Genomic DNA, 13,282 nt, shown 5'->3' with positions numbered 1-13,282 from the left:
ACTAATAATGAACTAGGAAACAAGTGCAGAGTCATTTAAATTCCAGAGGGTCGTGGGTACTATAAAGGATACCAAGTAGAGTCTGAGAGAGTGACAGGGGAAGGGAGGGGCATAGAGTAGAGGCAGTCAGAAGGCTCTGTGAGATCTTTCAGCTGAGCCATGAACGATAAGGCAGGAGTTGTGCCAAGACTGAGGGGAAGAACATGACAGACAGGAGGAGGAGCATGTGCAAAAGCCTCGAAGCAGGAATGAGTTTTCCTTTCGGGAGCAAGAAAGGAAGAGCAGTGTGACTGGGATGTGGAAGGGGCTCAGTCAGAGGAGGCATCTTTCTGTAAAAAGAGTTTTATTCATGCTTCGTGTATTTATTTGCAACTATTCTATGTTGAACACACACTTGCTCGGGTCTCTCAAAAATAGCCAGGGCACCTGGGTTCCTCAGTGGGTTAAGCCTCTGCCTTTGGCTCGGATCATGATCTCAGGGTCCTAGGATTGAGCCCTGCACCAGGCTCTCTGCTCAACAGGGAGACTGCTTCCCCCTCTCTCTCTGCCTGCCTCTCTGCCTACTTGTGATCTCTCTCTCTCTGTCAAAGAAATAAATAAAATCTTTAAAAAAAAAAAAAAAAGCATAACTGCCACTCTCTTCCCTCCTTATTTTTCTTCGCAAAATTCATTATTATCTGACTTTTTACAACACTGTTTCTTTTCTGTCTCCTGTATTGGAATATTTATTTCATGCAAGCAAGGACTTTTTCTTATTCCCTGTTGTATCCCAGGTGCCAGCATTACAAAAATGAATTAGACATAGCCCTAAGAGCCCCCAGCCTAGTAAAGGATAAGACAAATAAATGGGCAATTTCAGATGTAGTAAAGTATTCTGGCTGGGAGTTTGTGGAGGTAGAGAGGCAAGATCCAGCAATACTGCCTGGGGTCTTCCACAAGGACTTCAAGAGGATGCAGGATTTAAACTGAATGTTGAAGAATGGTTAAGAGTTTCTTTATAGGAAAAAAATTTAAAATCAGAGGATACGGCGCACCTGGGTGGTTCAGAGGGTTAAGCCTCTGCCTTCAGCTATTTTATATTGATTATAAAATCTCTGTGATTTTGTGATCTCTCTCTCTCTCTGTGTCAAATAAATAAATAAAATCTTAAAAAAAAAAAGCAGAGGATACATGATGTGCAAATATACAAGAGCAGGAAAGGACCTGATGCTCTGAACAATGGGGCAGAAGCTCTAAGTGACTGGTCGTAGGAGTCATGGAAGATGGAGGCATGAGTGGTAAGGATAAGTTTGTAGTGAACTATACACATGCTTTCTGAGAACAAGGGTTCATGTGATGGGTCGAGTCACCAAGAAGAAGGTGCAGTCCATAAAGGGAAGTTAAGAAATTGAATGGCCAATACTATAATTGAATCTATATCTTCAGGTTGATAGCTTAGTTACATAAGATTCTAAACTAATGTTGTCCAATAGAAATATAACACAAAATACACACGTAACTTAGAATCTTCTAGTGATGAAATTTTTAAAAGGAAAAGGAAACAGATTGTATTTAGCAATTTATTTCATTTTTCAAGTATATTCAAAATATTATCATGTCAACATTTAATCAATATAAAATTATTAATGAAATATCTTCTTTATCTTCTTTTTTTTGTGCTAAGTCTCAATATCTAATGTGTATTTCATACTTACAGAACATTTCAATTTGGACCAGCTGCAATTTAAGTGCTCAACATCCAGATATGGCTAGTGGCTGCCATACTGGACAATGCAGTTCTAACCAGCTGCAGCACTCTGAAAACCCTAGAGCATCTCATTTTATATCCACCAATACATCTAGGCTGCCACCTGTCACAGCAGCTCCAAACCATGCCATATTCAGTCTACAAGTATAATTGGTTCAGCCTAGAAAGTATTTGGGTTTTTTTTTTAAGATTTTATTAATTTAAAAAAATTTTTATTTATTTGACAGAGAGCACAAGCAGGCAGGGTGGCAGGCAGAGGGAGAGAGAGAAGCAGGCTCCCAGCCAAGCAAGGAGCCTGATGTGGGACTCAATCCCAGGACCCTGGGATCATGAACTGAGCCAAAGGTAGCCACTTAACTGACTGAGCCACCCAAGCGTCCCTAGAAAGTATTTTGTAAATTTGACTCTGTTGCCAATATTAAAAATAAGAAATATGTCTTTTGATCAAGCAGGACAACTGGAAGTATTTTAAATCCTTGTGTCATAAACTAAGTCAGGGTGAGAAGGAAGATCTATCTCAGTTGATGAGAGACAGTACAGGGAACAGAATTTTTTATCCAGGGATAGGCAATCATGGATGTCCAGACTGGATTATGGTTCAGCACCATGGATAGTGGACAGCAGTCCAAGGAAAAGAGCTAGGGAGAGGAAGAGGCTTTCAGCTCTGGTTGACACCTCCTTAAACGGGGTATAAGGTTGACTAATACCTTTATTATATCACACAGAATCAAGTCCTGCTTGCTGATCTCTCCTCCTTGGAATGTCCTCCACACTTCAGATCATCACCTATATAGATGTTCATGTTGATTATTCAGCTGCTGCCTGGAATTTCTTTACCCACCCTGGACTCCAAGGATCCCCTGCTTCTTTGGATATGGACGCTACTCCTCACCAGAATCCATGTGCTGATTCTCTGTAATCTCTTCATAATAAACTTATTTTTTTGCAGCTCTGAACTGTGGGCTGTCCTGCCTCCATAGTGCCATGTGGGGCAGAGGCAAAGATAGTCAGAGATGGCAGTGTGGCTGATCAGGATGACAAAAATTCGCAGAGTGGGGGAGGATTCCTAGGTTAATTTAGCCTTTATCTCAGAAATACCTCAACACTATGGCCTGGAGAATCCCAAAAACTATATAACAAGTCTTTCTGTCTTGTGTGAGATGGCTTCTAGATGATTCTGCTTGGGCCACAATCTCCTACTGTGAAGTTAGAATTTTGGTCTCATCGATAGGTCCCTCAGGCAACTACAGAGTTGTGATTTATGGAAGAAAACTTATCTCGGCCCTGGTAATCCCATTTTTCTTCCCTCTATCACCAAACTTCTCAAGAGAGATATTGCTATCCATTGTTTCTACTTCCTCACCTTTACTTTATTTACCCAGTGCTCAATTTTGGATGGTCTGGCTTATATCCCCAACTCAAAATAACTCACTTTAGGTCATCAGTGACTTCCTTCATGGCCAATACCAGTGAGCCCTATTCAGTGTTCATGTTGCTCAAGTCATTAGCAATCAACTTTGCATGACAACTCCAACCTACTCCCCACCTGCTTCTCCCCCTCTTTTTCTTCCTTATCACTACCTCGATTCATGCCTGGCACTGCTCTTTGCATACATACAGTACATCACTTACTCTTTTTAAATAAATTGTGTTGGTTATTAAGCTTTAATCTCTCGGTTACAAATTCCGCTTCCAGTCGGCGACGGGAGAATGAGGCACACATAAGTCAGCTGCAAGAGACTGGGAGCAGCGGACAACAGTCGAAAAGGACTGCTGCCATGAGCAACTCCACAGTCTCACTTTTATTAGATAGAAACAATAGCCAACAGAAGGACCGATGAAGGTCAAACATTGGTCCCGTCTTGCAGGCAAGCAAGGAGGAGGATCAAGTTTATAGTTAGCCAAGCACATTCAAAGGACTCATCTAACTAACAACGGGCCCTTCTGGGAAGAGAAAGGAGCGATAACGGAAAAGGGAAGCAGGCGGAAGCAGGCGGTTTTCCTTGCACCCTGAGCTGACCGGGCGTTCCCAGGTGCTCGGCTTCCCTGAAGCAGGTGGCCTTCCGCCCTGACGGAGCCAGGTATCCCTAGCTGCCCAGATCTGTGAAGGGGCGGCGTTCCGCCCTGAGCAAGCCGGGCATCCCCAGCTGCCCAACTTCACGGTCGTACATCGTCCTTCTCCCCAAAGACCTGTTGCCAGTATATGTATTTCTTAAGGCCATATCTAAATGTGCTTGGCAACTGGTAAAATCCTCCAGGGGTTACAGTTTAAGTAACAAATTGTTCCGAAGGGCAGCAGCATACAAATCTCTATTTCTGTACTCTCTTTTGCAGTGCTGGGTCTGGGGCTCTAAAAACCACCCACCTTCTTTACTGGCTTGCTCCTTTTTAGGATCCTTTACTAGAGGGAGATTGCAAGGCTGAAGGAGGAGAAAACAAAACTCTTCTCTCTCATTTGATTCCTCTTCCTTTAAGCATCACCCAGCAATGGTTTTTCACCCAAACAGGGAAAGTTGGTTTCAGTTTACAAGTTACTGGTTTTTGGTTTTGGTTTTGTTTTTTTAATGCTCCAAAATCAATTTATTATGTTCTTCAGAATACTGCACCAGCCAGCAGGAGCCCCTTTCTCAGAAGCCTACTTCCCAGTTCCTGGCATTTCTCCTCCAAGACCCTTAAAACTTATCCCAACCACCCTTCGCTGCCACTAGATCCATAACTTGGTTCATATCTCCGCATGCTCCAAGGGGACAAGAATAAAGATAAAATAATTTACATACTCAATTACTTTTTATTTGGGGGGGTGCTAATTTATAACAGCAGACATGGGGAATATGTGTAGCAATTATATGAAAAGGTTGGGGTCCAGGAACAGTCAAGAAAGAATTGCACTGATGTCTTCAGTGCAAAGAGGTGGTTTTATTAAAACGTGGGGACAGGACCCACAAGCAGTAAAAGCTACACTGGGGTTGTGAGGAGTGACTGATTATACTTTCAAGTTGAGAGGGGTTAGGGATAGTGTTAAGTCTCTAGGGAATTTGAAAGCAAAGTTTCCAGGACATTGAGGGACTAGCTGTTTTTAGGAAGAGGTCATTTACTACTGTCTAGTAAAACCCTAGTCACAAGACCCTTCAGATGTATATCAGTGGGTCATAGGCTTTGATATGGGAAGCAAAGGCAGAAGAAAAATTAATAATTTCCTTACTACCTATAGCCCATTGACAAGTCCTTGAAACAGAGAGTGAAACTCCTCTAGGGACTCAAACACCTCAATGTTAATACTTTGCTAAGGGCAAAAGGCAATCCTAGCCTGACCCCCCCCCCCCACACACACACCCTCCACCAAGATCCTGTAAGTCTACTTAAACATAAAAATTCCTTTCGAAACTTTCCTTTACCTCTAAACTCCCCAAGATATGTTTTAGCAATTATCCCCCAAGCATACGGCCCATCCACATACATCTGAAGGGGCTCATGACTAAGGTTTTATTAGATGGTGATAAATGACCTTTTCCCAACAACAGCCAGCCCCCCCCCCCCCCCAAGGTCCTGGAAACCTTGCTTACAAAATTCCTTAGAGACTTAGGCTATCCCTAACCCCCTCCCAACTTGAAAGTATATAATGCGCCACTGCTCATGAGCCCATTGCAGCTCTTTCTACCCATGGGTGCTGTCCCTGTGCTTTAATAAAATCATGTTTTTGCACCAAAGGTGTCTCAAGAATTCTTTCTTGGCCGTGGGCTTAGAACCTTAACATCCTCTTTCCTACATCACTTGGAGGATGATGGCTAACATATATCGGTGGGCGCTAGAGATAAAGGAAGTCTCCAAAGGGATTTTTATATGTTAAAGAAGATTTATTAGATCCTGGGGGTTAGGCTAATGTTAAGGTTGCCTTTGGCCTCTAGCAAAGTACGAACATCAGGGCAGCTAAACTCCTTGAGGAAGGTCCCTCTGCCTGTCCCAAGTACTTGTCAAATGGGCTGTAAGTTATAAGGAAGTTTAATTCTTTTTCTTTGCCTTTGTTCTCTGATGAGGAAGCAGAGGGCTAGCTGAAGACAAAGCACAAGCTGTCCCCTGCAACCTCCCCTCCCCCACTCCTGGGTGGGACAAGTGTGACTTTCTTCCAGGAAGCTCCCAACTATCTTAATGTTAATACCTTGCTAGAGGGGAAAACAACCTTAACTTGACAACCGCAAGGCCTCTAGTATCTTGTAGGTCCTCTCTAGCATTTGAAAGTCCTTTTGAAACCTCCCTTTCCCTTAACTTCCCCAACTCTGGAGTCTGTAATCACCATTCCACACAACCCCGTGCTGCAGCTCTTTCTGCCCACCGGTCCTGCCCCCATGCTTGAATAAAACCACCATTTTGCACCAAAGATGTCTCAAGAATTCTTTCTCAGCCCTAAGCAACACACCTCACCCCAACAAACCTCACTTATATTCCAAAACCACATCATTCTCCACATCAGCAACTGATTCTAAATATGTTAGACCAAAGATGATAGACTATAAACTGGGTTGCTTTTTAATTGATGGGTACCTTCTGTTAGGTCCCCCAATTATGGGTCCGTGATTAAAGGAGCGAGACTGATACAAAGCGAAGGTCAAGCAAAGCTTTATTTTGTGCCAAGCATCAAGAATCAAACCAAGGGTGCCTGGGTGGCTCAGTGAGTTAAAGCCTCTGCCTTCCGCTCAGGTCATGATCCCAGAGTCCTGGGATCGAGCCCCACATTGGGCTCTCTGCTCAGCTGGGAGCCTGCTTTCCTTCCTCTTTCTTTGCCTGCCTCTCGGCCTAATTGTGATCTCTGTCAAATAAATAAATAAATAATCTTTTTTAAAAAAAAAAAGAATCAAACCGAAAGTTCGGGGCCACGCCTCTTACAGAGAGGGCGACCTCTCTGCTTCACAGACTAGCTTTTAAGGGCAAAGGCCATGTGGTTGGGCCTGGCCACGCACAGGTGGCCAATAAAATTGTAACACACGGAGAAAGATGCACAGTCATGTTAGGTTACACATAAGTGACCAATTGAATTACAATTTACCCTAGTAGATATTTGAGTTAGCCTATCACCTTGGTCAGAATTGGTGCCCAAAAGGTGCCCCTAAGGGGCGGGGCCCACACTCCTTGGTAACTAGGGAGACAGTATACGCCCCCCTACCAATCGGAGAGATATCTCCACCTGGCCTGACCCACCCTTGTATTTGGGCTTTGTTACCTGGGACTGGTTTCTGGGACTTATTTTTAAGTAAGCCCCTTGGGGAAAGGGGACAGGGACAGATTAAGGGTTAAACAACAAGGTTATTGTTTAGCGGATGGAAGTGCTCTGTCTAAATATGTCCTTAAACCTTCGTCAAAGATTCTGGACTTAATATTAGATCACACAGCTGAAAACGACTTCGATAGCTTATTGTGTTGGTTACTAGAAAATAAACTCAAAATGGCCTTCATTCAATGAGATTGAGAACTTTCCAAGTTCAATACAAGTAAGGAATCCAAAGGCTTGAGGAGATTGGACTGTTGGCGAGGATTTATCTTTTGTAAACACATGTGCCCCAACCGTTACATTTCCTGAGGGGGTCCAAACAACAATTTCTTCAACTAAATCAACTAAAAAGTTGAAAAATACAGTAGGAGAGTATCCACATCCTTGAAAAGCTGTTTTTTATTACCTGGGAAATGCTGCCATTGAGAAGGACTCCGTGATTTTAACGGGGGAGGATGAGATACACCAGTAACAGAGCAAGTGGTGGAGCAAAACTGGCAGAAACGAGAGGGCATGCTTATCGTAATGGAAGGCAAGGATAAATGGTAATCAGAATATTTGGCAACTGCTAACTGATCACAGTTTCCCTAGGAAGGAAATAGATGGTCCTCCCATTAAATGTTAATTGATCATGAGAATCTCCAGATTTGGAATCCAAAAACTTGACTTGGGTTGCCAAATGGAAAATCAGAGCTTTTCATCCAATTTCCAGTTAAAAGCCAGTTCAGGATCAGGAACCCCTTGATTGAAGGGGAGCCAAGGGATCCTGCAACACTGCCACAGCCTATATGCCAAGTCTTCCTTCAAGTCTTTCCCAAACTGGCTTGTTGACATTTATTAGAATCATGGTGCACTATAGAAAAATACCCAGAACTTTTGGGACTATGAGATACTGGCTCTGAATTTATGCTGTTTTCCAGGAACCCAAAATAGTTTTATGGTCCACCAAACTGGGCTTATTGTTGTCAAATGATAAATGGAGTTTTGGCACGAGTTTGATTTAGAATGGACCTGATAATTACATGGACCCGTTCTATGATTATTTTTCCAATTCTTTAATGTATAATTGGATGAGACATAATTAGCAACTGGCAGAATCCCCATTTGGCTCTCCAATCCATGGAGGGAGAGCTTTCGGGAGAGGAAAAGCCAAGTGGAAACTCCCAGAGCTTTCTCTTACAACACAATAATAAACCAAAGCAATCCTACATCACTGGGGGAAACTGGAGAGACAAAGGCCATCATCCCCACCCACAAAGGCCATCATTTTAAATTTGAGAGACAAAAGGATGCTGATACTTGTATCAGTCAGGATTAATGCAGACGAGAGAAAGACAAAGAGAGGGATTACAAGAAATTGATTTACAGGATTATGGGGGTTAAGCAAGACCGAAACTCCTAGCTCAAGCCATGAGGAAGGGAGAACTAAGCACCAAAGCTGTCCACAGGAAATTTCTTTTTTTTCTGCTCTTTCTTTTTCCTCCTCCCCTGTCCTCTTCCTTCCTCTTCTCTGTGTTTCTCTGTCTCTCTCTACCGCTTTTTCCCTCTCTCCCCTCAGCCTTGCTTTTAAGTCCTCCCAAGTAATTAAATTAGTCCTACCTGGGTTATCCAGGATAATCTCCCTTACATTAAGTCATCTCATTATGGACTTTAATTATATCTGAAAACTCCCTTCAGATCAACACCTAGGTTAGCATCTGATGAAATAACAGGATTGTAGCCTACCTAAGCTGACACACTAGGGGAAAAAAACCCCACAATACTTATCCCATCCCCATGTAACAAGACTGTTCACTGGCCTTAAAGTCAACCCAATCCCTGACACCAGGAATTCACTATTACCCCTGAAAATGTTTTTCCCCCTATTTCAAAATTTAGGGATCATCAGAATCAGCTTGCTTTTACTTGGCAATGCTATCAGGACACAGTAGTTTTTCCCAGCACTACTGGTCCTTTCTACCATAACATAATCTATAAAAATCTTGATCATACTGACATCACAGAACATCACATATGCCCAATACATTGTTGACATTATGCTGATTAAACTCAATGAGCAGGAATTAACAAGCATTTAAAGGCATTTGTAAAATACGTATGAGGAAGAAGGTGAGATACAATCTCATAAAAGCCCAGGTCCCCAGCACTTTGATGAAGTCTCTGCAAGTACAAAAAGGCACAAAGCTTCATGGTCCATTTTAATTTTTAAGGTAATATGTACCACAATTAAAAGTGTTATTCTGACGCACTTACTGAGCAACTCTTAAGGAATCAGTTTGAGTAGGAATCAGAATGTGGACAGGCTCTCCAGGAAGCAGTGCAAGTTTCTCTACCACTATGTCCTTCTATGACCTAGGTAGAACCCATTATACTTTCAGAGTACCTGTGGCAAATGAGGATGTTTATGGATGCTCTGGCAAGCTCTAATAAGAGAAACACAGCACAGATCTCTAGGGCACTAGAGAAAAGCCCTATCCTGGTCTGCAGATAACCGTTTTAATTTTGAGAAACAGCTCCTGTCTTGCTACTGAGTCCTAGTAAAGATGAATATCTAAGCATGGGGCGTCAAAAAACCATGCAATCTGAGATGTCCTTCATGGCCCACATATCAAGTTTCTTAATAGGCTGTCTTACACTGATTTTCAAATGCTAAACTAAACTTGATTTCTTGCGATAAACCCCCACTTAATCAAGATGTATTATCCTTTGTAGACATTTAAATCTGTACTGAAGTCACTTAGATGCTATTGAGGATTTTGGTCTCTAGGTTCACGATACATTGCTTTGTAGTATTGATCCTAATCTGGGTTTTGTATTAGGGTAAGGCTGGCTTCATTGAAGGACTTGGTAAGTATTCTCTCCCCTTCAATTTTCTGGAATAGCATGAGTATAATATGGTGTTTGGTGATGAAGCAATCTAAGTCTAAAGTTTTCTGTGCACTGAGGTTTTTATCTACAAATTCAGTATCTTTAATAGATACAGGGCTTTTCAGGTTATCTATTTCTTCTGGAGAAGCTTTGGTAGTTTGTGTCTTTTAAGGAATTTGTTCCTTTTATCTAAGTTGTAGAAATTAATTGGCATAAAGTCATTCATAATATTTCCTTATTATTCTTATAATACCTGTAAAGTCTGTAATGCTATCACCCCTCATTCCTGATACTGGTTATTGTGTCTTCTCCCTCTTTTTCCGAATCTACCTGACTAGAGTTTTATCAACTGTATTAATCTTCTAAAAGAACTGGCTTCTGACTTCATTGGTTTTCCTTAATGTTTTTCAGTTTTTATCTTATTAATTTTTATCCTAATCTTAATTACTTCCTTGTTTTGTTTTTATTTTTTTAAATATTTATTTATGAGAGAGAGACCACACACACGAGCAGGGTGAGGGGCAGAGGAAGAGGGAGAGAGACCCTCAAGAAGGCTCCGTGCTGTGCACAAAGCCCAACAAGGCACTCGATTCTAGGACCCTTATATCAAGACCTGATCTGAAACCAAGAGTCAGACGCCCAAAGGACTGAGCCACCCAGGTGCCCCGCTTGCTTTGTTTTCAGTTGACGTCTCCTGTTCAAGCTTCTTATGATGGATGCTGAGGTCTGATGCGCACTTTAAGGAGAAGGACTCAAGCACATTTCCTCTTCCCCACTGGCTGACATTCAAGGCAAGTGTGGCTCTGAATAGGTGGTTATTGTGAATGGCCTGCCTCCCTCATTTTCTCCTGAGAACATCTCCGCTTGGAGGGACCCTGGGCTTGTCAGGGGCCAGTTCCCGCCCCCTAGTGGTTCAGAGAGTTCATGGTTATGGTGAGACCTGCCGTCTTCACTCCCCTGGTGAAGCAACGCCAGCTCACTGAAAATCTATGTTAATTGCCATACATGCCCATGAGTCTTTAGTGGCCTCTCTGAAATATGAGAGGAAATGGCCACTGAACAAGACAGGCTCACAGAGCTCAGGGTGAAGGGTAAGGGCTGTGGGTGAATTTATCTAGATGATACACAGGCCACAGAGCCAGATAGCCTGAGTTTGAATCCTGGATCCACGCTTACCAGCTGTGTGTCCTTGGGCAAGTGACTCCATCTTTCTGTCTCAGGATTTGCATCTGTGAAGTTCAGCAATAACAACGCAGCCCTCCAGGGCTATTGGATTAATGAAATTAATCTACAATGAATGCTTAGAGCAGAGCCTGGCACAGAGTTGGGGCTCAACACAAGTCCACTGTTGCTCTTCCTGCCTCTCCTTGCAATGCCAGTGGGGGCCGTGGGATAGTAGTGCTGGGGAGCAGAGTGGGGTGTGGGAGGAGGAGGTAGATGGGGACCAAGTGATGGCTCCGCTGATCTCCCTTCTGTGAGTCTGGCTGCCTTGTTCCTGCCCCAGCCTCACCTGTCCTGCTGGTGACTTCAGGGATTTTATTCAACTTCTCTGTGCCTCTGCAAAGGGAGGCCAATTATAACAGGATCTCCCTCAAAGGGCTGTGTGGAGGATTAAAGAATCCATTACAAGTAAAGCACTGAGACTGCCCTCTGAGCACAGTCAGCTCTAAACAAATGTGGTCTGGCATCATCTTCCTAATTCAGCTACATGGCTCTCAGGCACCCTGTGCAGCAGACTCACCCAGAAGCTCAGTTCCAGCTCCCACCTCCAGAGACAGACTTAAGTCCTCAGGGGTGGCCCAGGAATCTGCATTTCTACAAGCCCCACTTGTCCTCCTAAAAGCACTGCAAGGTACCCAGAAACTCCAACTTTTCCACGTTCCCTTCCCTGCTTCAGGCCACACCAGAGCTAGAACCTCATCATCCTTTGTCCAACCCGATGGTCCATTCAGAAGGCACCCCACTCCCCTCACCCCCTTTTCCAGGAAGTTTGCCTTTGGGTTAAAGTTCCAGTCTTTAGACGTCTATGATTATTAACATATACATTTCTATCAAAAAATGGACTAAATGAATGCCTGTGTGAATAAAGAATTCCATTCCATAGGAGCGTGATTCTCAGTGAACGAAACCAGCCCACCCCACTGAATCAGGTGCAGGAATCTTGCGCCATTCTGCTTTCATCCATTCTGCTTCCCCCTGGAGTTTCAGGACCTCTCCCTTTGGCTGAGAACATGGAGCTGCCTTAGCGCCCAGGGAGTTTCAGTGGGGTAGGGGTGGGGTTGCAGGGTTGGTGGAGGTGGGCACCTCTGCCCAACTATATAGGAGGGTGCTCATGTACAAAAGCCTGCCTGACCTTTGGTTTGGCCAGGGGAGACTCCTGCTCCCTGGACAGGACACCCCCTGTCTGGACACCCCCACCCCTGAGCTATGACCAGGAGCCTGGGCATGTGGGCTCCAAGATCTGACCCCATAGGTGCAGCCCAGCCACACCCATCATCCCTTGTTCCTCCAATCTGCTGAGCCTTTTCCCACCTCAGGGTCTTTGCCCCTGCCATCCTGTCTACCAGACACACCCTCCACCATCCATATTCAGTGCAGATTCCATCTCCTCGTGGACTCAGCTCAAATGTCACCTTCTTGAGAGACCTTCTCTCCCCATTGCCCAAAGTGGCCTCCCTCCTATTCTCAGTCTTACCCAACTTTTTCCCTTTGATATGATCTGTACTTGTTTCATGTACTGCTTCTGCCGTGTAATGCTTCTGATTCTCTCACCAGACCAGAAGTTGCTGGAGGAGCAGGGTGTCTGTTACTGCCTAGAGCCAAGCACAATGCCGGGCCCATCACAGGCCCACAGGGAGTAATGGTTGACAGATAAATACATTTTTATCCAAGTCAAACTCCTTGAAAGTCAGCTACCCAGGAGAGCCAGGGCTTTAACTGGCGTCGATGGGTACATCTTAGGAGGAGGATGGAAATCCTACTACTGCGAGCAACATTTTTTAACAAGGTGCATTTTGTTTTTCTGAACAAACCAAAGTTTTTGTCACATTTTCAGAAACCCCCCCCCCCCGCAAAAAGGTGAAGTTTGTTTGAAAGGAAGTTCTTTGAAACAGTAAAGGTGATGGTAACAGATGAGGTTTGGGGGCCCCAGCAGCTCCACCTTCCAAAGGAAGCAACATCTCACTACTGCGGGAAGGGCCCGAGAGCCTGCTGGAGGGGGCAGCTCCTCTTCTCCAGGCTGGGAGCTCCACAGGCTGCTGCTTTCCTCTCGGTCCCTGTCCCCTCACATGCGTTAGGAAGGTGCAGTGAGATCACCTGCAGAGCCGGCTTCGCACAGTGAACGAGGTCCACCAAATAAATGTCAGCCCACTGCCTTGGAGGTAGCTGCCAGGGATGGAGGATGG

Source organism: Mustela erminea, chromosome 7, assembly GCF_009829155.1.
Source record: "Mustela erminea isolate mMusErm1 chromosome 7, mMusErm1.Pri, whole genome shotgun sequence".
Taxonomy (NCBI): Eukaryota; Metazoa; Chordata; class Mammalia; order Carnivora; family Mustelidae; genus Mustela; species Mustela erminea.
Note: the sequence above shows the minus strand (reverse complement) of the source record.